The sequence below is a fragment of the Adiantum capillus-veneris genome, chromosome 21 (assembly GCF_014529385.1).
Source record: "Adiantum capillus-veneris isolate H3 chromosome 21, ASM1452938v2, whole genome shotgun sequence".
Classification (NCBI taxonomy): Eukaryota; Viridiplantae; Streptophyta; class Polypodiopsida; order Polypodiales; family Pteridaceae; genus Adiantum; species Adiantum capillus-veneris.
Window position 1 is genome coordinate 69,089,219 of NC_140951.1, and position 27,484 is coordinate 69,116,702.

Sequence of the window (27,484 nt, forward strand, 5' to 3'; positions counted from 1 at the left end):
AAACTATCTCTCTTTAATTCACTTAAACTATTTAAGAATTACTTGGGATAATAATTAGTGATATTTTTGAAAACTATAAATACTTTCTTTTACAATGCAAAACTGCACACTAAAACTTCTTGTTTAACACGCAATATAAGCTATTAAGATGAGCATGGCTTCAAAAAGTTACATCGATCAATAAATCATAGCAAACGCCACAATGAAAAACTTACTAAAGCATTCATATTCTCATTTCCATGCTTAGATAGTCACAATTAAATTAATGTTTTGATTAATTTTATTGAACCAAATCTCAAGATGCATAACAATGTATACAAATTATGTAAAATTTAATCCCAAAAGAATTTATATTTGATTGGTTTTAATCTATAGAATCAATTTAAATCATATTTTTAAACTAAAATTACCACATTGATTTTTGTCTTTTTAAAAGAAGCCTTAGACGAGAGTTGAGTTAGGCATACTTTCAATGTTTTCAGTGATGATTGAAACTTACCTCTAATGTTATTTCAGTTTTCATTTCAGATCTGGACATGTCTTGACTTTTCTTGCATTCTATTGTTTTAGAGTGCTAAAGTGAAGCTTCACTTTGCATAATTCTAGTAAATTCTATACATGCATATATACACACATACACATTAATGAGTTCTTTTTATTTCACCTTTCATTTCATAGGCTCTATTTCTCTCATATCTTCACCAAGAATTAGCAATTAATGTATTCTTAACCAACTAAAATTATAGAAACTTGGCTAGTTTCCAAGATTTCCTTAAAATAAACCAACAAAAATTGAAGAATTTTTAGTGCAATCACAAAAAAATGCTTCAAAGTAACACATATGGTCAATCATCCCTACTTACATATGGTCAAATTTTGCCACATCTGGTCAATCATCCCTACTTACATATGGTCAATAAAACGATGACACCTTTTTCTGGCAAGCTGTCTTTTTGTGTGTGTGTGTGTGTGTGTGTGTGTGTGTGTGTGTGTGTGTGTGTACTACAGATCCGACATAGTGCCTTCGTTTGGCGGCTTGTGGTGTGAGTGTGAATGGACGAGTCTCATGTTGTTGATGGCGGAGGTTCAAGAGAAAAGCTTTTGATCATCTCTCATGCGTAGCCACCCATTTCTCATTTAAGGCTTGGTTTATACATTTGCTCACTCTCACCTTCAAAGGGTCTCTCTCTCTCCCCCCCCCCTCCCTTGCCAATAGTGTTTGGTCAAATTCAAATCTCTCTCTCTCTCTCTCTCTCTCTCTCTCTCTCTCTCTCTCTCTCTCTATATATATATATATATATATATAGATATATATATATATATTATATATATATATAGATATATTTCCACCATAACTTGGAGAAAAGCTTGCGTAGGTTCTCTCTCTCTCTCTCTCTCTCTCTCTCTCTCTCACACACACACACACACACACACACACACACACACACACACACACACACACAAGTATTGTGATCAACAATGTTTCAAGAATGTACCATCGTCCTATTCTTCACCGCGGGAAGCTTCCCTCTATGTCGAACTACAATCACTTATAGAAATGCAACGGATTCGTGCCTTCATCTTTTGCTTGTGCCATCTCTAACGACTTAGCCTGCTTGGAATGAACTCTCTTTGAGCTTTGCAAGGGACATCCTTTTCTTACCTTCCCTTAGACTTGATCAATTTGACAACCAAGTGTTGAGCAAGCAAGAAGGTTTTCTTGACGACCAAGCAATGTTACACTTTGAGCGACTGATCGACATCATAATCACATAACCCTTTCCTTGGATACAAGATCGAGATCCATGGAAGTAGACTTTTTATAACATTACCAACTTTACATTCTTTCTTGCAACTTTACAACCCCACTAAAATCTATCTCTGTCTCTCTCTCTCTCTCTCTCTCTCTCTCTCTCGCGTGTGCGCACACACACCCAAACATATACACATATCATGCTCTAGTTTTGTGTAAATAACTTTACATATCAACTAATCTTTCCTATTTTTTTTTAAGATATGTGCGATAGCGGTCTCCCTCCAACCAACACACGAAATCGAGTGTCCTATCAAAGGTATCATCTAAAACTAGCTTTTATGTATAACTATCCAAAATTGGTAGAAAATAAACAAATTTTGAATGAAATGAAGAGAAGGTGATGAACTTCCTTCAATATTGATGTTCCAGCCCTCCATGTTGGTTTAAAACATGTTGCATACTCCATTCATAGTTACTTGGTTTGAGTTGACAACATGAGTTGATAGTAACTTAAAAGTGTGAAGGTGCTTTTGCATTTTTCAACTAACCATACCCTATATTGGGTCTAGTCTTCAATTCATTAATTAATTACATCCCTAGATTCCTCACCTAAGCTTCCTAAAAGCATAAGTTTTTACCTTCAATTGTTCCCGTGCAATCCCTCCCCTTGTCGGAGCAGTTGCCCCTCCACCTTCTCCCCTGAGACTTTTGCAGGCCAAGGCTGACTGAGACTTCTGCCCTGCCTAGTGTACACACAATCAAAATATTTGCGTTCACAATTTTTTCTTTTTCCCTCTTTGGACACTTCCTAACTGGCCTCATTACCTTCGCCCTGCACCGAGTTGCTACATTCCCATAAACAGACAAAGGAACTGCAGTCATTTGAGCTCTAACAATAGGACAAACCAGAGACACAAAGAGAGAGACTTCAAGCCTACCAGAGAGAGAGAGAGAGAGAGAGAGAGAGACTGTGTGCTTCAACTTGGAGTCTCCTGTCCTGCAACGTCTGCCTTCAAACCAGCTCCACTTCATGGCCAACTGACGTTCCGCACGATGTGTGCCCCGTCCATCCCATTGGCCTTGCTCTGCCTGCAGTCCACTGCTCGTACTTTGCAATCTTCAAAGGGAAACCAGGGTCTGTAAACGAAGATAACGGGGAGAATCCTTGCGCCTCCTCATCGTGCACTCACAACAAAGATAGAGAGAGGAAAGATTCTCTCTTGTAATGGGCTGCTGGCAGCAAGAAACACACACACACACATACACACAGATCTGCCTTGTGTTTTTCTTGACGAGAGAGAGAGAGAGAGAGAGAGAGAGAGAGAGAGAGAGAGAGAGAGAGAGAGATCCTCGTTGCAAGACAAATGAGATCTCTCCTTCGTGCTATCTCGGGAATGTTTTCCTTTCATTTCCATTAGCGCATGAGCAACTCCACATCCAATCTCCATACCAAAGGGAGAGACAGAGAGCAAGATGGCCTCCGCCTACGCCACGGAGCTCAGAGTGCCCCTATCAAAAAGAAAAATCTACCCTCTCTCTCTCTCTCTCCACCTTTCCAATTTCCCTCCTCCATTCACTTTTGCTCTAAAAAGACAAAGCATCTTTGAAGATACCATTTAATGAGACCGAAAAGTAAAATTGAGCCGGCCTACTAAAGTGTCAAAGGTATTTCTCTTAGATCTGTAAAAAGTAAGATGAAAATTGAAATTGAAAGTGGCATTGTTGTGGCTTTTAAATGGAGAGTGCATGGAGATTTTGAAGCATATTGTGAAGATTCCATATTCCATACAAATTTTTATGACGATGCGTTCGAAACAAATCCACGGTGTGAGTGAGCACGTGATTTTGTCCACATGATATTGTCTATTTTCTATTTATCGAATTCTATTTACGCTTTTGGCAAAAAACAAAGTGTTTTGGTGAAAGAAACTAGGAAGCCATTCCAATTTCAAGACAAAAACCATGCAAAATGTTTTAGTTTATGTGTACAAATCTATTGAAGGTTGTTACCGCAAGACATGCATTTACGACCAAGATTTGGCCATTATGACAAAACAACAAAACATGTGGTCGAAATAATCTAGGGGGGCCATAAGTTGATGTCTACAATTTGTCCGGGCTGGAAAAATACATTTTCCTAACCAAAGAAAATAAGGGCAAACTTGAAATACTCCCGGGTTTTAGGTCAAAATTTGAAGCTTTTGCTAACAATTACACTAAATCTTATGAAAATTTCCCAATTTTCTTAAAGGCAAGCTCAAATTCTAACCGAGATTTTAGGATTTCAGCCGGTTAAAATAGACTCGACCTCAATTTTTTGTCTAACACTACAATTTGTAATCTATGTTCACCTTGGTCTAGAACCACAAAGTAGTTTGATTGAAGAGCAAACTCAATGTCAAAGATTTTATCCATGTGAACAAATCTCACGCTTTGCCACCCTCTCATTCCATCCTTTAGTTTTGTCCATGTCATTCTTGTTTTTCTCTTCACATTTTTACCCGCCCCCCCCCCCTTTCTTTCCCTTGTGTTGGACGGAGCGACTCACACACCCATGAAGTGCATGCAAACACTACCTAGATCAACATAATGTCAATTGAGGACACAGATGACACGATAGGCACACGGAGGAAATCTCTTTAGCTTGTCAGGCTGAGACCATCCTACACATACAACACTCTGGAAGGCCAACTAAACCACAATAAAGAACCTCATTGCTCTCAACTACACCACCTAGCCACATACACACATACAGAAGGTAACTCACCTAATCATGCCAGATTCATACGAAACTTAAGGAACACCATCCCCTCACTAGGATACACATGTCCCTACGCTTCTACACTCAAAACCGTCACTCAAAACCCATATGCGGAAAATGCGTAGGAGACAGAGCAGAATTTTTAAAGTGCCCGAAACTGAAATTTATGAGTACCTATGCGTAGCTTATGTCGCCACGATTCTATAGACTACTAGCATGCAGAAAACAGACATCGTTTGATACACATACGGCCACAAATAGCTCGTAGATGCGTCGGCGTGGGCGCTTCGTCTCGCGTGGAATGCTTGGTGTTGTCGCGTAGCTCTCCTCGAGCCTACAACAATGGTGCAGTCGGATCTCCAATGTGTTGAGCGAGCTGGGCGTAGCGAGAGGATAAAGCTCACGCTCACTCTCTTTCTCTCTCACACACAGTAGACGGCAGCGCTAAAGTTTTGATTAAGATTAAAGTCTTCTTTTACAAAATGACCTAGGTACCTTATATACTAAGGCTACCTTAGGTTTAACCAAAAATGGGGTTGAAAGGGTCAAATGGCTTTGTATTTACAATCTGGAAGTGCCATTGCACCCCGGCTTCTGAAACTAGAATAACTACTCATTACAAATGACGTTTATAGCATAATCCGCAGCATTTCATAACTCGCAAAAGATAAGACTTTGGTACGAAACTTGAGTTATGTTGTGTTGTTGACCCAGCGGTCAACACTCCCCCCTTCCGCGTTCATGTCGTCCCCAACATGACCTGATTGTCGATGGCGATGTGGTCTTTGTTGTCGTTTTGGCTTCATCTGTTGCACTGCTTGTAACTTTGTCGAACCACAACAAGAACTATGATCCATTAGAGCGGACATCTATCATCATAACCATTTATCCTTTGAGATCCTCTGATCACTTTTATGTCTGGTCTTCTTCATTGGGGACTTCTTTGTTCCTGTGCAATCATGTTGTTAGTGTTGTCTGTAGCTTTGTCATTGTAGGCCATTCTTCGACTCGCCATTGAGGAGAAGTATGCTATGATCTGAAATTGGTGCTCCAATTCATTTGTCGATTGATTTGAGTAGCATTTCCTTATTGTTGAGGTAGAAGGAATATGTACAAGAGGATGGTGATAGGTGTCTTTAGATTAGGGTCTAAAACCTGGATGACCAAAGGGAAAAAACCCGGTGGGAAAAAAAATGCCTTTGGTATACGCTCTTATTGGAGTTGAGCAGTTGAACGTGAAGTACATGTTCATGAAAGGTGAGTGCTTGGGTGAAACACGGAAAGAGTGCCTGATGCAAGTGCCAATTATGGGACACTCTATATGCATATGAGAAATTTTGCACCAAAAGCATGCAATGTGAAAGAAGGAGATGATGGGTGTTTCGCGGAATAAATGTAGCACATGTGACATCAAAAGATGTCTCAATAGCTTCCACCTTTCCAAGAAGGGTTGTTGATGTAGAAGTTTCTCCACTCGTATCTCACTGTGCTCAGTACGTGAGTGTCTTTTGGACCTTCTCCTTCACTTCACCAGACTTAAGTACTTAGACTTCGACTCTTTTGCTCACTTATACCAACATGAGCGACACAACGTAAATATGCTCAACTCTTCCAGCTTGAGCAGTACCTAGAATAGCTAAGACGCTTAGACCTTAGAGAATATTACTTGAAGCTTTGGGACTAACACCTCATTCATTTTGTGGCTTAGCTACTCGACTTTGACTTTTATGACTTGTCGGTTGCATGTTGACACTGCTTTGTGACAAGTTCTTTAGCTGTTGTAGTGGCTACTGAGACATACTTCGTGAAGTTTCATCGTTTCCTTGTACCTTCTTCTCTTTGTAGTGCTCAGGCCTCTCGTTAGTCTTTTCTTCATGTGGAGTATGGATTTTTAAATATTTTTTCTTAATAATAAACAAAGAAAATATTTAAAAACACTTAACAAAAGAAAAATCATTCAAATAGAAATCTAAATGCTATGTACACTATACACATGTCCCTAGGGGCTCATATATGGATTTCGTCCCCATACTCCTCTGTAACACTACTATGAGGGCATATACTCTAAATTTCGTCAAAAAATTATCACAATAAAACGCAAAAATTCAATGCATCTCACAAAACATTTCCCTCTAATAGTCATAATGTTAGGTCCGCATTTAGAATGCCTCCCCCCTTTCTATTTGGAGTCATCCTTTACGACAAGGTATCGCAAAGGGTATGTGTTGTGCTTGGGCAATTAAAAGTTGTGCCTATGCAGGCCTTGTAATGTAGCGCTATTATGCATACACAGTCGATGCATGGAAAAGATTTATGTTGTGCAAGATGTGGGTATAAGCAATTTGCTTATTGGCATTTGTTGGCGAGGCTTCCTATTCTAAGCAATGTAATGGTCTTTGAAGCTTTTGTATCGTTGCTTGATTGAAGCGACTTGCTCTCTTCTAACTGTATTGTAATCGTAGGAAGAATTGTAAGAATTCAAGCGGTGATGCACTGACAACAATTTTGTTGTTCTTCTTTGGGACCCATTTCTTTGCGATTATTGGCTGTTTTGTTGCTGACGCTCGTTTGGGAACCCATACTTGCCCGTGCTTCGTTTGTGTTTGAAGATACTTCTTTGGGATCCACCTTTTTGTTGTGTGAGTCGACAGTGGTCTTTGCTTCAGCCCTTGTACGCTTGGTTGGGGACGGTATTCAGGCTTTGAAAGTTGATACTGTGGTTGTTTTGGAATCCAAATGAATTCCTCACTTTTTTGTGCTTGAATTAACTTCTTTGGAGCCCAAACCTGAGTTGTGAAAGCTTGCGACTTTGTGATATTCTTACCCGTTCGTGCACGCTTTCCTTGTTTTTGTTTTGGTGTTGGATCTTGTGATTTGTCATTAGAGATCTTTGTCTTCTTGATCCATATCTGTTTTTGGCGGATCTGGCTTTTTGGTATCCAGATTTGTTGAGCTTTTTGGCTTTGACTTGTTGTCCTGTTCTTTTGACCTGTCATGGTTGTTGCTGAAGGGGTTGGTGATAGTGATGGCCTGAGTTGATGATAGGGGATGTCGTAAGATTCATCACTATCGCTACTATCCTCAGCAATGTTGACTTCTTGTACTTTCCCTTGATTTTTTGGCTGGTAGTGGAAAGTTACTGCCTGTTTGCTCGTGGGTGGTAGTTTCTTGGAGGACTTTTCTAGCCCATTGATTAGAGCATTGTTAGCTCGTTGCTCTGGTCCTTTTTCTCCTAGCTGAGTCTTTGCATCCTTATTAGGAGCCATGTTTGAGGATTCTTGTGGTGGCTTTGTCTTCACGGAGGACTTTGGAATCCACTTTTGATGCACTTTATTCGTGTAGCGATGACATTGATTCCCGGATCGTTGATCTTCTTGAAGCTGGAAGTGTTCTACAGAGTCATAGAACTCGTCGTCTTCTTCTTTTTTTTGATTCTCCACATTTCTTTGTTTGCTCCTTATTTCGAGAGCTTGTTGATGTCTGGTTCTCTTCATTTCCTGGATTACACTCACTGCAAAATGAGGAACGACATCATAGCCATTTTTATCACAAAACTTTATGTGGGAGCATCCTCCACGGCGCACACGTCCAGAGTAGCCAAGATGTGTTCCCATCCAAAAGGCTCTAACTCTTCTTTAGGAAATGGTTCTGGGATATAGTCCATATCCTCTATAACCCGCTCTAGGATACATTCCTCAAGTTTCAAGCTACCACATTATGAAACTCCACACATCCACACAGTTCTTTAGGCTTACCTAACCAAGCTGGAAGTTCTGATCCTGCTACTGTGGCGGAATCAAACTCCTCAACCGGTGTTCTCGTCACATCCCTATAGCTATGGTCCCTCAAGTTTATCTTTGTTATGGTTTCCATATGTCTCAGGTATATATGGTCATAACCCCAATCTTGGACCATTTTCAATTGTTGCATGAATGGTCTTCCCAGAATGATGTCTTAGTTGTTCTTCTTGCCAAATTCAACAACAACAAAAGTGTGTTCATATTCAATGCCACAAGAAGTAACAAGTACTTTTTCTAGCAGTCCTAGGGGCTTTTCCTTGTGTCCGTCTGTAAGCTGCAGGGTCATTCATGTGGATATCAAGGCAGCTTTTCCCCATTTTTTCCAAACCTCTTTGGTTGCAATGGCCACACCAGCTCCACTGTCAAGGATTGCCATGATTTTTACATTATTAAATTTCACAGGAAGGGTGGTTTTTCCCTCTTCTCCCTCGTAATACTCGCCTACCTTGTTTAATGGCACTGGCTTAGTATTTAGTTGAGGCATTTCAAGCTCTTTGATGCCTTCCTCGATTTGAGTCATTGGGGTTTTTACACCAAATTTCTCTAGACATTTACCCACATTAGCCCACATGTTTGGTCTTATTCTGAGCAACTCGGCTAACATTATTGTATAGGTGACTGGGGTAGATAGAATATCTACTAGCCCCTTTGAATCGATGGTCTTGTTGGGAGACAGTCTCTGCGATGGGATTGCAACCACATCTGACTTGGTCTCGTACTCTCCCATGTAGGACGGTAGTGTTCTTAGCGAATGGGGTTGGCTATCCATAGATTGTATAGATCCTTTGTCGCCCCAATACGATCTCACGTCTAGATTCATTTGAGATCCAGTCTCAAATTCCTCTATTGGTGATAGAAACACTCCTCGTTCATCACCAGTCTTGTCTACTCGTCTTATTAGGTTATCGAATTCATTGGCCTCTCTAACTTGTTTCCACAATTCGTCAAGACCATCTATCTCTTTACAATCCTCAAGTATAGCTTAGTAAAATCCCTCGGAAGAGTTATCCGTGGTATTCAGTCCTATCCTTGGTTCTAATGGTGGGTCTTTGAGGTTTGGTATGTGCTCATGACTAGAATCTGGCTCTTTTAGTTCCTAGTTTGGTGGGATTACTTGTGTAGGCATGACACGGATCACATCCTCAGGTTTTGCAACTGGTGGTTGTAGTAAAGCTTGGGCTGTTTGAATCATTTTCTGGCACATTTTAAACCTTTTCTTTTCTAGTTCTGCATAGGGATATGTCATCCACCTGTGTTCTTGGGTTCGGTTGTTTTTGAGCCTCACATCATAGGCTTTCAAGAGGGCATCTAATGTCTCATTAACCTTCTAACCTTCTCTGCCAACACAGATCCTCCTGAACTAGCACTTCTCGGTTTCTCATCCGTGGATGGTTCTTCTAGAGGTTTAACCATCTGTGTAAGAGAAGGTGCCTCCTTTTCTTCATGTTGTTTTATCTTCTCCTCAGCTTCGGTAAGCTTCTCAGCTAGGGAGTTTTTCTCTCGTTCCCTGCGTGCTTTCATCCTAGTCTTTCTAGCTTTCCAACTATTTCGTTTGCTCTTGGTTTTTTGACTAGGTGCGTCTGTCTTTGGTCCATCATCTGTCTTTGGACTCGTGTCACTTTCCGTGTTCTTTGTCTCTGGTTTCTCATCAACTTTCTTTTGAGCTTGTGCTCTCGTAACCACTTGAACTGGTACGACATTTTCATTTTCTGAGCTATTAGGTAGCTGAACATTTTTCGTGATTTTCCTGATTTGGTTTGGGTTTTTCGAGCAATCAGGGATCAAGTGAGTGATGCCACACTCAAGACAATAAGCATTTACTTCAGTGATCTCCGTATGAGGAAATTGTTTGACCAAGTGGTTGTCTCGACTTTTGTGACAATCTGTATCTGGTTGAGGAGATTCTTTTAGCATTTCCTCTTGGCTATAAGCAAGCTTTGACCTAGATAAGCCACTATTTGCAATGAATCACAATGTCCTTTCGTCCATTTCATACCTTTTTTCTCTTGATTGAAACCCAGGAGGTGGAGGTTGTACCGGCCTCACCACTCCATGTGTTTCTCTCACATTTTGTTGCTCCGAAGGGTAGTACTCACTTTGGTTGCTATACCACATTATAGCTGGTACTGGCGTTGGTTTATTTGATGCTTCCATCATTGGCATGTATCTCATGTCTACCGGCATTCTAGCACCTGGCAGCGGAGGTTGTTTTCCTAAGATAAGCTGTGGCCTTAAAACTCCTATTGGTCTTGGTGCATTCCCCATAATGTATCTAGGTGGAGTAGGTGCTTCTGGAACAGGTTGTACATACCTCTCCCTAGCATTTTCCATGCTATAATAGCACTCTTCCTCCATATGGTTCGTCCATTTTTTCTCAATTTCACACCACTTCGGCTCTCTCGAATCAGACCTTACAAGAGGAATCAACCTCTTGACCAAGTCGTCGATAAGCTTTTCTTGATCAATAGGTGCCGTTGGCTTGGCAATGGACTCACTTATCTCTGAAACACTGTGCTGAGAGGATGTGTCATCTCCTTGACTCTTTAAGTCCTTTTCTTTGTAAGCCTCACAGTTATCCACTAGATAAAGAGCTTCTTTGATCAACTCGTTTAGCGTCATCGTCCTTATCATATGTAGATCCTTCTGAAGGCCCGCATGTCTCATTCCCTGGATAAAGATCAGCATCAGTCGTGCTTGCGTAGGTAATTCCGCTCTCGGACAGAGCTTAACATATCTCTTGAGCCGTAATGATGTTTTGCGTACTGATTCATTCTCTTTCTGTTTGAATCGATGGATTTGCGAGACTGTGTTGTGAGCAATGCCTTTTGGCAAGAATTCTTCAATAAACTCCTCAGAAAGCTCATCTAGGGTCTCAAAATCCCATTTTTCCACCGAGCCGAACCATCTAGCTGCATCATCTTCTAGAGTCAATCCAAATCCCGCAAACTGTGTCGCAAAATCTGAAACTTCCTCTGCTCTAATCACTCTTCTAAAAGCCGTTACGTGATCTCTCAGATCTTTATCTCCGGAGCATTTTCTGTTTACCCATTTCTGGACTTGGGATGGTCTAACTCGTCGATTGTCTACAAGTCTAACCAGAGACTCTCCCAATCCTTCTTTAGTTATCGCTCTTGAAGGGAATCCTGGTGGCTCTCTTCTTGGAATTCCTATAGGAATTCTCATGTTTGGTGGAGGCATTTGTGGTCCTTCATTGACCAAATATCCACCTCTTTCTAGTGCAGTCTGTGGATTTGTGCTTTCTACAACTCTGTATTCTCGTCCATACTTGTCGACAACTATAGATCTCCATTGACAATCGACTCCGTATGTGTAGACATATAAGAGCTTGTAATACGTTATCTCTTCTAGGTATGGATCTGAGCACCTATAAAGATTGACCTCATTGTCGTCAATGTATCTATATATTCCTTCACTCTCATGACCAATCATCCAAACTCTCTCAACAAGATGGATCTTTATCAATTGCAAGTTTGGAAGATCCATTGTGGGAGGATATTCCTCTATCGTCGGGATCTCCAAGCTTGTGTAATCTGCGTTTGAATCTAGGGGAGACATGATTTCTGGGCTTAAGAGCTTTTGCTTGGTTCAAGTAGACTTAGTCCACTGTGTTCAAGTGCTTTGGTTAGGGAAAAGTCGAAACTATGTCCAAAACCGCAACCGTTTTGTCAGAATGCTCGCAAATTGTCGCTTTTAGACACCCCTAACTTGCGGATGTATTTTGAGGCCTCAAACGATGTTTTTTCCAAAATTGACCTAAATGGTTGCCGTAAGCATACATTTAGTTCAAGTTTTGCTCTAAGATCTGCAGAGTCGCTCTCAAGCTACGTTTTGATATAAAAACTTTTCCGATCCGATACCGTTTGTGAAAGTTATGGCCAAAATAGTGAAATGCAGTTTAGACTGGTCAAAATGAGTCCAAATTCAATTTTGAAAAAATATTTGGGATCTCTGTGACACTGTGAACACTCTTGTATGGTCAAAAGTACAGTTGAATCCTAAAACTGGCCTAGAGACATCCTACGCGTAGGATGCCTATATGCTCAGAATTGAACAAAATTTGGTCTAGAGACTCCCCTTGAGTCCAGCAACACAATGGTATGCTCATAATTTCATTTGGACCTAAAAATGGCCTTGAGACATCCTACGCGTAGGATATCTTTTTGCTCATAATGACTTGAAATTTTCACCCCAGCTTCTCCTTGATGTGCTGATCTCAGTGGTGTGCTCATAGGTTGGTTTGAAGTCCTAAATCAAGCTGGAGACATCCTACACGTAGGATGTCTAACTGATCAGAGTCCAAACTTGATCCCAAGACTCTCCTAGTGCTCAGCAACCCAATGGTATGCTCAAAATTGAATTTGGATGCCAATAGGTCAAGATTTAGGCTGCAAGAGCTTCTAGTGCACTCGAAGAGTAGGATGTCTGACAATTCTTGTCTTTGCTTGGCAAATAGGCCAAACAAGGTCCAAATTGACTTTTAAAAAAGTTCTGGAATCCTTGAGACACTTAGAACCTCCCTATATGGCCAAAGTAGAATTTTGACCACTTTATGACCCTGGAGACATCCTACACATAGGATGTCTTTTTGCTCTGTTTCAGCTCAAACTTGCACTGTAGCTTCCCCTTGATGTGCTAAACTCACAGCTATTTTTACTTTTTGATTCTTACACCTATAGGTTGGTCAAATGATCAAGAATCTGTTCCAAAAGCCTGATGTCCGTTCTGATGAATTCACCAGTCAAATCAACTCCAAATTGGACCAAATTTGCCTAGGAGGCTTATCTAAGGCTATATGATAGCATGGTATGGTCACAGTAGAATTTTGGTTTCAGAATTATGCAGTAGACATCCTACGCGTAGGATGTCTTTTTGCTCAAAAGGAACCCAAACTTGGACCACAGACTCTCCTTAAGGTGCTGATCACTGTGGTATGCTCAGAGGTTGATTTGGGGTGCTAAATCATGGTGAAGACATCCTACGCGTAGGATGTCTAAGTGCTTAGAATTTCCCCAAACTTGAGCCACAACTTCCCCTTGATGTCAGCAACCCAATGCTATGCTTAGATTTTAATTTGGATGTCAAAAGACCCCAAAACTAGCTATTCTTGCCTTTTTCAGTAAAAAATGCTAAAGTCTGTTCAATCTTCCTTCCATTGACCCAAATGAGATGAAATTTATCACATGCACTCAATACAACATTTAGAACATGCCTTTGGAGTCATCCTATGGTTTGGTCTCAACATGGGGCCTTGGACACAATTTGGGTAGGATGTCTTGCAATTTTCGTCTTTTGGCTTTGATCTGTCAAAATTTGGTCAAATTTTCACTTTCCACGTGAAAATAGGGTAAAACCTACCTTCTGAGCACACTGGTCAACTCAGAATTTCAAAATTTCCACCAGATCACCCTGTAGACATCCTACGCGTAGGATGTCTACTGCTGATTTTTTGAGACTGAAGTGTCCCTGATGCTTCCTTATGCTCTCAACAAGTGCAAGTATGCTTCACAATTGCAAAAACATGCAAAAATCACTCAATTAAGCCTTTGCTGAAATTTTACGTTTTTTGACTCCGCCTTTTGGCTTTTCGTCAACAAAAATAGGGAAAAACACCCAAGTCAATATGTTACTAGGGTAAAACCTACCCTCTGAACCCACCGGTGCAGTCATAATTTTCAAATTTGGTCTCCAGAACCCCCTTGAGACATCCTATGCGTAGGATGTCTATGTTTACAGAATGGCAGGTTTTCTTCACAGAACCCTTGCAAATGCTCTTTTATATGCACAACATTAGTCAGTCGTACAAAAACATCCACAAAAGCTTGTTTAATGCATTTTTACTCTCAAAAGCACACTTTTCCGTGATTTCAAATGCAATCAAGCACTTTAGCAAATAATTCAGTGCTGAATAGCTCTAGATCAGAATCGGATCACTTACCTAAAGCTACTCCTACAAATCATATGGGGTTTTGCATCTATGAGTAGAAAAACGCTTCACTGCCACACACGGACTAGTAAACGCTTTTATCACCTCACAAATCACTCGACCACCAGCAACTACTCTAATCCACAGATCCTAACTAAACCTATCTAGTCGCAAAACCTCGGCAGGACACACGCTTCCTGGCTATCCACTTGATCGCGGAATATCCTCTTCCGGATCCACTTAAGAAAAACGCTTTCTTTAGCCAAAAATAAATCAAGCAACCATCACACGAGTGTTAGTAGGAAACCTACTTAGGTCCTTGTGTCCCCGACAACGGCGCTAATGTTGGAAGGAGCGACTCACACACCCATGAAGTGCATGCAAACACTACCTAGATCAACATAATGTCAATCGAGGACACAGATGACACGATAGGCACACGGAGGAAATCTCTTTAGCTTGTCAAGCTGAGACCATCCTACACATACAACACTCTGGAAGGCCAACTAAACCACAATCAAGAACCTCACTGCTCTCAACTACACCACCTAGCCACATACACACATACAGAAGGTAACTCACCTAATCATGCTAGATTCGTACGAAACTTAAGGAACACCATCCCCTCACCAGGATACACATGTCCCTACGCTTCTACACTCAAAACCCTCACTCAAAACCCATATGCGGAAAATGTGTAGGATGACAGAGCAGAATTTTTAAAGTGCCCGGAACTGAAATTTATGAGTACCTATGCGTAGCTTATGTCGCCACGATTCTATAGACTACTAGCACGCAGAAAACAGACATCGTTTGATACACTTACGACCACAAATAGCTCGTAGATGCGTCGGCGTGGGCGCTTCGTCTCGCGTGGAATGCTTGGTGTTGTTGCGTAGCTCTCCTCGAGCCTACAACAATGGTGCAGTTGGATCTCCAATGTGTTGAGCGAGCTGGGCGTAGCGAGAGGATAAAGCTCACGCTCACTCTCTTTCTCTCTCACACACAGTAGACGGCAGCGCTAAAGTTTTGATTATGATTAAAGTCTTCTTTTACAAAATGACTTAGGTACCTTATATATTAAGGCTACCTTAGGTTTAACCAAAAATGGGGTTGAAAGGGTCAAATGGATTTGTATTTACAATCTGGAAGTGCCATTGCACCCCGGCTTCTGAAACTAGAATAACTACTCATTACAAATGACGTTTATAGCATAATCCGCAGCATTTCATAACTCGCAAAAGATAAGACTTTGGTACGAAACTTGAGTTATGTTGTGTTGTTGACCCAGTGGTCAACACCTTGAAAGCTCCATCGGCAGTTACAATATCTCCCATCTCAAAAGCTTGAATGCCCAACTTAGTGGCCAACTCCATTGATGTGAGGTTGTGAGTAGAGCCATGGTCAAAGAGAATAAGGGAATCATGCTCCCTTATTGTTCCCTAAGCATAGGAGAGGCATGAGCCTTTGCAATGAGTATCCTCTTTTGGAGCTTCAACCATGGAAGCTCTAGGAGTGTCATTGAGTACATTTCTTTTCGGGCAAGAACAATAACCATGTCCTTGCTCCCCACACTTAAAGCATTTATGCTCTTTACGAAAGGCCTCTAATTCTTTGGGAGAGATCTTATTTTTACCTTTGTAAGATCCTTTCTTGTTGGCCCTATTGTTGTTATTGTTGGTGTTGCCTTGGGAAGAGTTTTGAGCATTGCTCTTCCCTTTAGATTCATTTTGATCCTTTTTTTCCATGGGCTTGAAATTTCTTTCACCCCTTGTTGGAAATTGATCCTTGAAGCAACCATAGTGTGGTGGATGGCTTCGGTGATAGTGCTAGGCTGTCGTGAGTTGACATACTTGGCCATTTCTTTAAGTAATACTGCAAAAAATTGTTGCTTTTGTTCTTCGGAGAAGTCTATCCTTTGAAAGACTATAGCTTTAAGATGTAAATCCCAAAACTTGTCTACATGTTTGTAGATAGACTCGTTGAAGAGCAGCTTCAAGCTCCACCATTTGGTAAGCACTTTGTCCTTTGCATCGCTTGCAAGGAATTGCTTCATGATGGAAATTTGTAGAGTTTTCCATGTCTTTGGGGCCTCGCCATTTCCATGAAGGCTAACCCACCATTGACGAGAAGATTTCTGGAAGTGCATAGCTACATGGTTTGGCCAGCCAAAGGGACTAATGGGTGATGGAGTCTTGAAGTATCTGGTTGTCTCTCCCCATTCCATTGCTTCTAATGCTCGATTTGTGATGCCAAATAGTTTCATTTTTTCCCAAACTACTACCAGTAGTTTGTCGTGCACTCCTATCCCTTTCCACAGACCCCCAAGGGAGAAAAGCTTTTCCTAGTCTATCATCTCCCATTTCATAGTGGCCCATGCATAATCCTACTTAGCTATTGCCACCACAAACTTGGCACATTGGACCTCTGCATGGAGTTTTGGGATGAGCATCCTAGCTCCACCCTGCTCCTTGGGTCTAGCAACCCAGTCCCATTTGCCCCACCACCATGGTTACCTGTCTTTGAAATTGTTTTAGCACAAGAATCTTTTCATAGGTTTTAGAAACTTTCCTGTTGCATTTGGATATCTTTAGGATACGAGAGAAGGATAGGTGTGGGATCATAATGAATTAATTACCTTTATTCTACTATGGAAGGGAAGAATCACGTGTTTCCATATTTTCATCTTGCTCCTTATTTTGTGCACATGGACCCACTAAAACTTTTGCTTGTCAAAGACACAGGTCTAGTGGGGCCCCAAGATGGTGAAGCACCTTTTCTTCGAAGACAATTCCACCCGACCAATCTATAGGGGCAAATGAATCGTTCTCTAGTAGGGACATCAATCTTGACTTCTCAATGTTGCATTTGGATCCGATGTGGTGGCAAAACATTTGCACTGTCTTTGGCACATTATTGAGAATCTATAGGGTGGCTTTCATCGGCAAAAATCTTGGCAAGGATTTGTTTGCTCCCTAGGAGAGAGAGGCCTTGGATGTCCCATTTTGTAGCACTTTCCTCGAGCATGGTGGCAAGGGGATGGGAGCCAATCACAAAGAATAAAGGGGCTAAAGGATAGTCTTGTTTGATTGATCTTTTGGCCTCAAATGCTACCACAAATTTTCTTTTGAAGAGCACTTCAAAAAGGTTGCATGATCCTAGGGTGTGTAACATCTTACTCATATGGGGCCCACAGCCTAAAGACTTCATGACTTCTTCAATGTACGATCAAGAGACCCAATCGTAAGCTTTGTCAAGGTCAAGTTGGAGAAGGATGTACTCTTGCTTGGTGAAGTTTGCATATCCAACCCAACCATTGATGCTAGAATGTTGTTGTATACTTTAATAGAGCCGTGTTGGTGGGGGGGTGATTACCTTTACCAGAAATGAAGACATGCTTAAGGCGATGACTTTAGGGAAATTTTTGTAAACCATTGGCATCATTGTGATGAGCTACCACTATTTAAGCTAGAGCAACAAAATTGTTTAGGGATTGGATTAATTATACCTATTTTCATACGAAGATCTAGTGAATCCTCCAAGAGGGATTTGTTAGCGAAGTGAATGATGGGAGTTTTCAGGTCATCCCAGAACTCCTTAAAGAACTCTCTTGTTGTCACGTCCCACTTGCGAGCCTTCTCTTTGCCCAAGGAGTGTAGGGCACATGTGCATTCATCTTCCATGATGGTTTGTTCTAAGAGGTTTGCTTCTATGTGCGTTACATCTTTGTTGAAAATGGTGATTGAGTAGTGTGGCTCTTGCTTCTTTGACCTCTTTTGATTGATCATCTGGTTGTCCTACAATACGACTTAAGTGATCAAGCATAGTTCTACCAGCATGTCTCGTAGCTTATGGACTTCAATACCACCTCATTTGTTATTTTTTTGTGATGGTACCCTGATGCTTTTTGGTTTCAACAGTTTTGAAGAAGTGTGCTTAATTGGCTGCTTTGAGTTTGAGGTAGGTCTCTCTAGATAATAGTCTTGCCTTCCTTACTTCTTTGAGCTACCGTTGGGCAAGATTTGATTTTATTTCAAACCATACTCTGAGGCTATCCCTTCTTGTTTTTTGATGGTCAGCACTTGCATTTATTTTTAAAGCTTTTAGTGCTTAGCCTCACAAGCCTTCTTCACCCTAGGCCTTGTTCTTTTGATCTCCGTCTGGATGTTGTGGGTAAAAGTGTCCCAAGCTCGTGGGTTATTTGCATTCATATCCTTTTCGATTTTATTAAGTGATGTTTTGATTAAACTTCTAAAGAGTGGTTCTTTGAAGAGGTGTTTCCATGTGACTAAGTTTGTCTTATTTCCTTTAGGGTAAGAAGTGTCTTCTTTGAACCCTTCCAATTTGGTTGAATTGGCAAGTGACATGATAAGATCTAGGAGTATCAACCATCATTTTTATTATGGGAACAACCAATCCGCTTGGTGGGAGTGGTAGCATCTATCAAGTCGACATGATATGTTAGCATACTAAAGGCTTGTGTATGTAAGTCCTAGCGAGTTATCCCATGGACCTAAGGACCATAGATCCACCAATACCCAATTCTCATGGACACGCCTTCCCATTTGGCTTTTTTCAAGCTTGTTAAGAGGCTAGATGGGCACATCTTGTCTTTCCTTGCCTCTACCATATTAAAATCCCCCATGAGGCACCAATCCCCCTTGAGGGGAGACTCTCTAAGATCCACCCAAATTTTGGCTCTCTTCTTAGGAAATGTCTATTTTATTTCTAGAGGAAAGATGTTTTGGATTATGTGGAAAGAATGTATAATGTGATGTCAACAAATAAGTAGGTGATTTCAATTTTAAACCCATTTCTATTAACCAAAATATTTTTTAAAAGTGCTTAGTTGAGCTTGAATTTCTTAATGTTTAAAAAGTTACAAAGAGCCCTGGCATATCCTTTGCACAGGGTTATCCAACAAAAAATCATCAATGGACCTAGATCCCATAGCAAGGTCGCACCTAAAGATTGGAATTCCCAAATGTGTGTGCACCCTATTGCAGATTGCACCGGTGAAATCATTGATTTTTGAACATACCCATAATAGGTACTGTCATAATAACCAATATCTAATTCTCCTAAATGATTTTCTCATATTAAACTGATCATTTAATGTGGGGAAGTGCCAGGGGAGAAAAAGCTAGAATATTGGTTAAGCTAGCAGACCGGCCATAGTAGGGATCCAAAGGAGGGAAAATAGGGATCCAAAGGGGGGGCCATCTGCAAAAGAGCCATGTGCAACAATGGGCTAAAAAGACCCTAAGGTTAAGCCCATTAAGACTTCCAAAATGCTAAGGTTCCAAAATTCAAAGGTTGTGTCTAGGGATTTTAATTACGCGATGACGCATTTTGTTAAATGTTAATTATTGTTGTTATTATCACTATTTTTTTCATGTTAATAACATATCTAATGTCATGACCTACGAAAACCGGTAGAAAACGTAGAACCGGCGGGGCAACCAACAAACCCCGACAGGCTCGACGGGCTTATTATGAAACTCGGCGGGCCCGGTAGGCAAAGCAAGAATCCCGCCGGCCCCGTCATTTACCCCCTCCATATTTGGCGGCTCTATATAACCCTGTAGACATCACATCACATCACCGCTTCCTCTAAATTTGGTCATCCTTTAAAATTTAGAAAAAAAACTAAAGGTAAAAAAATGAATAGTCTTAAAAAAAAATTAAAACTTAATGAAACTTGGATCATGGATCATTAGTTCTTTTTTGGACTGAACTGATTCTTGAAAGGAGGTAGAAAGGTGAATCTTTGGGTCGATATCTCTACATTTGGGATGGACTAATCTCATGTTTGGTTCACCGTTATATTTGCTAAATTGATTGCTATATTGATTAGAACTTCTATCATGGGTCATTAGTTCTTTTTTGTACTGAACTGATTCTTGAAAAGAGATAGAAAGGTGAATCTTTGGGTCGATATCTCTACTTTTCGGATGGACTGATCACATGTTTGATTCACCGTTGTATTTGCTTGCTATTCCGATTAGAGCTCCAATCATGGGTCATTAGTTCTTTTTTGGACTGGACTGATTCATGAAAGGAGGTAGGAAGGTGAATCTTTGGGTCGATATCTCTACTTTTGGGATGGATTGATCACATGTTTGATTCACCGCTGTATTTGCTTGCTATTTCGATTAGAGCTCCAATCATGGGTCATTAGTTCTTTTTTGGACTGGACTGATTCATGAAAGGAGGTAGGAAGGTGAATCTTTGGGTCGATATCTCTACTTTTGGGATGGACTAATCGCATGTTTGATTCACCGCTGTATTTGCTTGCTATTTCGATTAGAGCTCCAATCATGGGTCATTAGTTCTTTTTTGGACTGGACTGATTCATGAAAGGGGTAGGAAGGTGAATCTTTGGGTCGATATCTCTACTTTTGGGATGGACTGATCACATATTTGATTCACCATTGTATTTTCTTGCTCATGTTTGAGTAGATTGAGGTTTATTCCCTTCAGGCTTCACTACTACGTTTGTGTGTGATATTGATTATAACACTAATGTTTGGTTTGAATAATACTTGAAAGAAGAGATAGCATACTGAGCTATGTTTATTGGTATTGCAGGCATCCAATAAGTATGTCTTCCACCGGGAATGTGAGTGGTGATGTTGGTGTCTCAAGCCTGGCTTCCTTGAGGAGACCTCCTACCTCGATGCCAGGTCCTGCTCTGCTTCGCAGGGCACCACTTCGCAGGGCAAGCGAAAGGCAGGTGGAAAAAGTCCAGGACCCGAGTGGAATTTTGCCACAAATTTAAATAAGTATCAAGATTGGAAATGTAACTTTTGTGGCGAAGAGAAATATGGAGGAGCACCAAGAATAAGGGATCATTTTCTAGGTGGCAATACCAGAATCCAAGGAGGAAAGTGCAAGGGCTTAGGTGCAGAAGAAGCAGCTATGCGCTTAAAAGCTTTAATTGGTAAGCTAATTTCCACGAGCAAAAGATCAAAACTCTCTACTTTCGACCATCACACCCCGGTATCGATAAGATCAAACCAGTATGAGGGATCATTGGGTGTAACGACCACCAATGGAAGCACTCAAAGCAGGGAACCAACTTCTCATATCGATGGAACTACACCTCCAAACCATGGATCTCTTGACTTTCAGGTAGGATCGTCAAAAAGTAGACAGGTTAGCTTACAGACGAGCTTCAAAACACTTGCCTTAGAAGAAGCACAACTTGCACTAGCTAAAGCCATCTATTTCACTGGGGGATCATTGGCCATTGTCACCCGTGATGCATGGAAGTCAGCTTGGAAACGCATTGGGGAGTATGGTGCTGGATTTACCCCTCCAACATATCACCATATGAGAAACCAACTGTTGGATAAATGTTACACAAGCACACAACAGGATATTCAAAGGGTAATATTAAATGCAACAGAAAAATTTGGATACACCATAGTTAGTGATGGTTGGTCCAACGTTCAAAGGTGGCCATTAATCAACATCATGCTTGTATGTCCTCGTGGTGAATATTTTATCAAAGCTGTGGATAGCTCTGATCAAATAAAGTCTGGCAGTTTTATAGCTGACATCATTGGCGACGCAGTTGAGGAACTTGGAAAAGAAAATGTTGTCCAAGTAATCATGGACAATGCCAAAAATTGCAGGGCTGCAGGTAGGATACTTGAAAGTTGCTTCTCTCACCTATATAGTGCTGGTTGTAGTACACACAGCTTGAACTTGGTATTGCAAGATTGGTACAAGAGGGAGGACACAGAGTGGTTCAAATGGATAGTAGACAATGCTCGCTTAATAGTCAAGTTTGTTTTGAAGCGTCAGAGGGTTCTTGACATGTACCGTCAGAGGATGTCTACTATGTTAAAACTGCCGTGCGAAACTAGATTTTGCACCAACTACTATACGGTAGAATCACTAATAAAAAATAAGAATGCTATGATGGAGACATTTGTTTGTGCCACTTTTTCAGAATGGGAGGCTGGTCAAAGGGAGAAGATAAAAAAAAAATAGGGGTGATCAGAGATCTACTAGCTGATCGCCACTTCTGGGATGATGTGCTGGATGTGCACAATGTCATGATGCCAATTATGCTCGCATTACGCCAACTGGATTCCACCTTGCCTAACATAGGTAAGGTGTGGATGGATTGGTGGACTGTTCAAGAAAGCCTTGCAAATCCAGAGGAGCCCCAGGAGCCAATTGTGAAGCCTTGGAAGACACCATTCACTCAAAAGAGGAGAGAAATTTTGAGAAAGTATGTGCATGGTCGATGGGTTGGAGCACATAGTCCACTACACAGCGTAGCTTTCTTATTGGATCCAGAGTATTGGGAAATGGAAATAGACAAACTTGATGAGGAGGTGCTGGAAGACTTTTATGATATGATAGGCAGATTTTATGATGATCCTGATGAGCATGCATCAGCTGTTACTGATCTTACGAAGTTTAAACTCAAAGAGGGTAAGTTTGGTACAAAATTTGTGCAAAAACTTGCCACGGAGTAACCAGCGTGAAGTGGTGGATGATGAATGGTGGTAGTGCACCCACTCTTCAATGCCTAGCTGTTAGAATCCTAGCCCAATGTACATCCAATTCAAGTTCTGAGAGAAACTGGAGTACATATAAATATGTACATTCCACCATCAGAAACCGCCTTCTAAATTCAAGAGCTGAAAAATTGGTGTATATGTACTGCAACCATCGGCTATTGGCAAGAGTGCAAGCTGAGAACTACAAAGAGGAGATGCCGCGCTGGACTTATGATGTAACCAATGATGAGGTGGACGAAGACAGTGAGCTGCAAGGGGAATCTCATGAAGTAGAAACTACAAATTTGGAAATTGAACCGACTTTGACCCATCGTAGCAAGCGACGGTGGTTTAATTAATAGATTATCGAATCCATTGAGTGACTTCTGTTTAAGTTCAGAAACTATTTATCTTATAAGATTTTTTTTATATTTAGTTTAAGGTTTAGACATTTGCTTAACAATAAACGAAGCCCTTAAAAACCTTTACAAGGCCACAAATCACTATTAAAGCTTCATAATATACAAAGCCCTAACAAATCTTTGCATTATCACATATCATAATTGAAGCTGAAGTGAAGACAATTCACAATTCACTAATAAATTCTCGCAAGACAACGAGTAAACGTTTTCAAATGTTACAAAAACTATCCAAGTGATAGTGAAATATTTGTGAGAATATCTTCATTCTCCTGTTCACACTGACCTTTAAGCTTATTATAGTCTTCAGACATTTTGAACATTGCATATAGCTTTTTGAATATCTCAAACTCACATATAGCACAATGAAAGTTATTCATCATGCTTTGCATCAAGCATGATATATGATACATATGTCCACATGGCAAGCTGAAGTGACCACACCACTCATGAAAGAATGATCTACATATGGGGCAAGGACCACCGTGCTCACCAGAAGCTGGAGGGGCCTCAATAGATGTTGGGTGCTCAATCAATGTGGCATCATTTTTTTTTTTTAATAGTCGCCTCTAACTCTTTTACGTGGCGAGATAGCACCTTCACCTCCCTTTGCAAGTCTCTATTTAGGGTTTCTTCTGCATGAGAGCCTTGTGTAGCTTGTGATGCTTGCCTGAGTTGAGTTTGAACCTCCTTCTTAACTTGGTGCACTTCCATTGATGCACCTTCTAGTGCCAATGACATCTCTTGCCGTGTGACGGTGATTGTAGTACTGCGAATGTCCTCAACCGTCATGTGAGGTGTCCTTGAGCTAAAGTCCACTACTTCACCCAAGACATAATGCATGTATAACATCTTGGCAAACCACAATGGACAATCCATATGATGCATAGGATGACCCATAACATCGAGATATATGTTCTCTCCATTGTCTCGTATGTCTGCATTAATGCATTGTGATAGCTTGAGTCGGCCTTTCTTGATGTTGTCATCTGCAACGCCTGGCATATGGATTTGACCATTTCTCGGTCAATCCTAGTGTTCACCTCTTTCCATTGTGTACCCACTGGGTTGGCCCACTAGGAGCAACGAGCTACAATTCGAGCGGTGTCGTTCACTCCACCGCCTTGACACATGGATCTGAGACGCTCAAAAGCGCGCTTAGCCCTTTGATTATCATTATCCATATCCTGATTAAACACTATACTTCAGTTATAGCATACAAACTTAATGATAATCAATTGCTATAAGAGTAACCACCATTTTACGACAATCAATTGATATTATAATAACCACCATCTTACGACAATCAATTGATATAAGAGTAACCACGATTTGTTAAATCAATGAATGACAATCAGTGACTCCACGTGGCTTATTGCTTGAAACTTAAGAGAAAAAACAAAACTCATAGAAAATTTGTTGTCTATTGAGATATAACAAAGTGTTTTTATTACTCATACATCATCCGTGGCGCATAATACCCAATTTTTAAAAGTGCTTTTTTAAGTCAAAAGTCTCAGAAAACCTTGCTTCATAAAGTACATCATATATCCATCAAAAAAAGGCTACACTCATTTCAAAGGGAGGGCGTAAGCATCGTTCTGGCTGGGCTTCAAATATTTCTAATTCTTCGTCCAAAAGTGCCAAGGTCTTTCTGTCTGTGGATTTCTTCCTCACCCAACCTTCCACAACAATCCTAGATATGGCTTGTACCTCCACTGAAACCTTATGTTTGAACCACTCTGTGCTGTAGTAGTCAGAGAACTCTCCACAAAACTTACAAAATTGCCATATCACCCATCCTATGGCGTACACATCTGTGGCCTTGGTCCATGGGCATAAATTCTTGCCATCTAGTAACTCAGGAGCTCGCCAAGGATGAAGCTTTTGCCAGTTTTCATCGGTATTGTTGGTCTTTTGTGTCTCTAAGCCAACACGCAGAGCCAATCCCCAATCAATTATTCCAAGACGGGGAGTGAGATCCTTGGTAAAGTCCAACATGATGTTCCATGGATGGAGATCATTGTGGATCACTCCCTCGTCATGTGGAAGGGGCACTGTCTCCATAAGATCACCTAAAGTTCCCCCATTGAAGTAGGGGAATATCAGAAACCATGGCAACGTTACAAAGTGGGCAATACTCCTCACAATCCCTCTATGGTTGAGATGTACCCCACTTTTTGATGCAAAGCTTTTCCACTGATGCTTGGCCTGTCCTTTGAACTCCTTGGCACAATAAGTATTTGTTGTAGGAAGGAAACTGATCCCTTTGATTTGAACTTGCCACCCTGTGCCATAAGCCCCTGACCCAAGTTTCTTGATCTTCTTAATGGACTTATTTGGAATGCCCAAAGTCATACTACATTCAGAATTGTATATACTACTCTCCAGGTGACTGGCAGAAGCAGTAGAACCTGAATGTTCCCTCAATGGCAGCCTCCTCAATAAACGGTTCTCCAACTTGGCTGCTCCCCATAACTCTGGTGATAGCCATTCGCATTTTCTTGCTTAGGCCAAACTGTGTGTCTATGTGGGATGCTCGCATTGACCTCTCCTTTTCAGCTCTCCATCTCGCGTTCCAATGCTCTAGCTTACCCTTGTCTACTTCTTGAGGGCATTCCTCTTTCAAATCAGAGGCCACCTTGGGCAAATTTCCCACCCAACTGCTCAGTAATGAGATTATTGATTCGGTTGTTTTGTCTGGATATAGCAACAACATTTTGTGGGCAATCTCACTGTATAATGATTGCAATCTAGACTCATCTGCAACAATCTGTGCTATATCGTCGGGATCTAGTGCACTGACGATTGTTATCAATAATTGTCTAATTTTCTTTTTGAACTCTATCATTGAAGTAGCAGAAGGATCCATTTTGCCTGCAATGGTATTATTGCAAACAACACATTGTGAAATATAACTATGTGCCACTGCATTTGGATCTTTTCTACGTGAAAGAAAAAGTGCAGTATAGACCATAGATCTCGTACGCTTTTGCAGACACACCTAATCGCAATTGTAACCATGTGCCCATGCCTCACTGTACAACAACTTACAAACAGATGCTCCTGTCATTCTAGCAGCAACACACCTAGTTGCAATTGCAACCATGTGGCGAAGCATGAATGACTGGGAGAAACATAAAACATAGTCACCCTACGCTTTTGCAATGACACACCTAGCCGCAATTGCAACCATGTGCCAGTGCATCCATGCACGGTGACTTCTTTCAAACAGATGCTCCTGTCATTCTAGCAGCAACACACCTAGTCGTAATTGCAACCATGTGCCGAAGCATGAATGACTGGGAGTAACATAAAACATAGTCACCCTACGCTTTTGCAATGACACACCTAGCCGCAATTGCAACCATGTGCCAGTGCATCCACGCACGGTGACTTCTTTTAAACAGATGCTCCTGTCATTTTAGCAGAACCACACCTAGTTGCAATTGCAACCATGTGCCGAAGCATGAATGACTGGGAGCAACATAAAACATAGTCATCCTACGCTTTTGCAATGACACACCTAGTCGCAATTGCAACCATGTGCCAGTGCATCCACGCACGATGTTGTCTTTCAAGATTCAAGCATATGAAACATTATGAAATTATTTGAGCACACATTCATGCATTAGATGCTACCGTCAATCTAGCAGCAACACACCTAGTCGCAATTGCAACCATGTGCCGAAGCATGAATGACGGGAAGCAACATAAAACATAGTCATCTTGCATTTTTGCAATGACACACCTAGCCGCAACTGCAACCATGTGCCAGTGCATCCACACACGGTGACTTCTTTCAAACAGATGCTCCTGTCATTCTAGCAGCAACACACCTAGTTGCAATTGCAACCATGTGCCGAAGCATGAATGACTGGGAGCAACATAAAACATAGTCACCCTACGCTTTTGCAATGACACACCTAGCCGCAATTGCAACCATGTGCCAGTGCATCCACGCACGGTGACTTATTTCAAACAGATGCTCCTGTCATTCTAGCAGCAACACACCTAGTCGCAATTGCAACCATGTGCCGAAGCATGAATGAATGGGAGTAACATAAAACATACTCACCCTACGCTTTTGCAATGACACACCTAGCCGCAATTGCAACCATGTGCCAGTGCATCCACGCACGATGATTTGATAAAAGAAATTTTATACCTTTAAGTTTTAACGCAAAACTCTAAAAAAAACATCAATAAAATAAGGAAGGGATTAAAAAATTACTGCTACACTGCTTTGAGAATGTGGAAAGCTGCCAGAAAGTTTGGTGAAGAA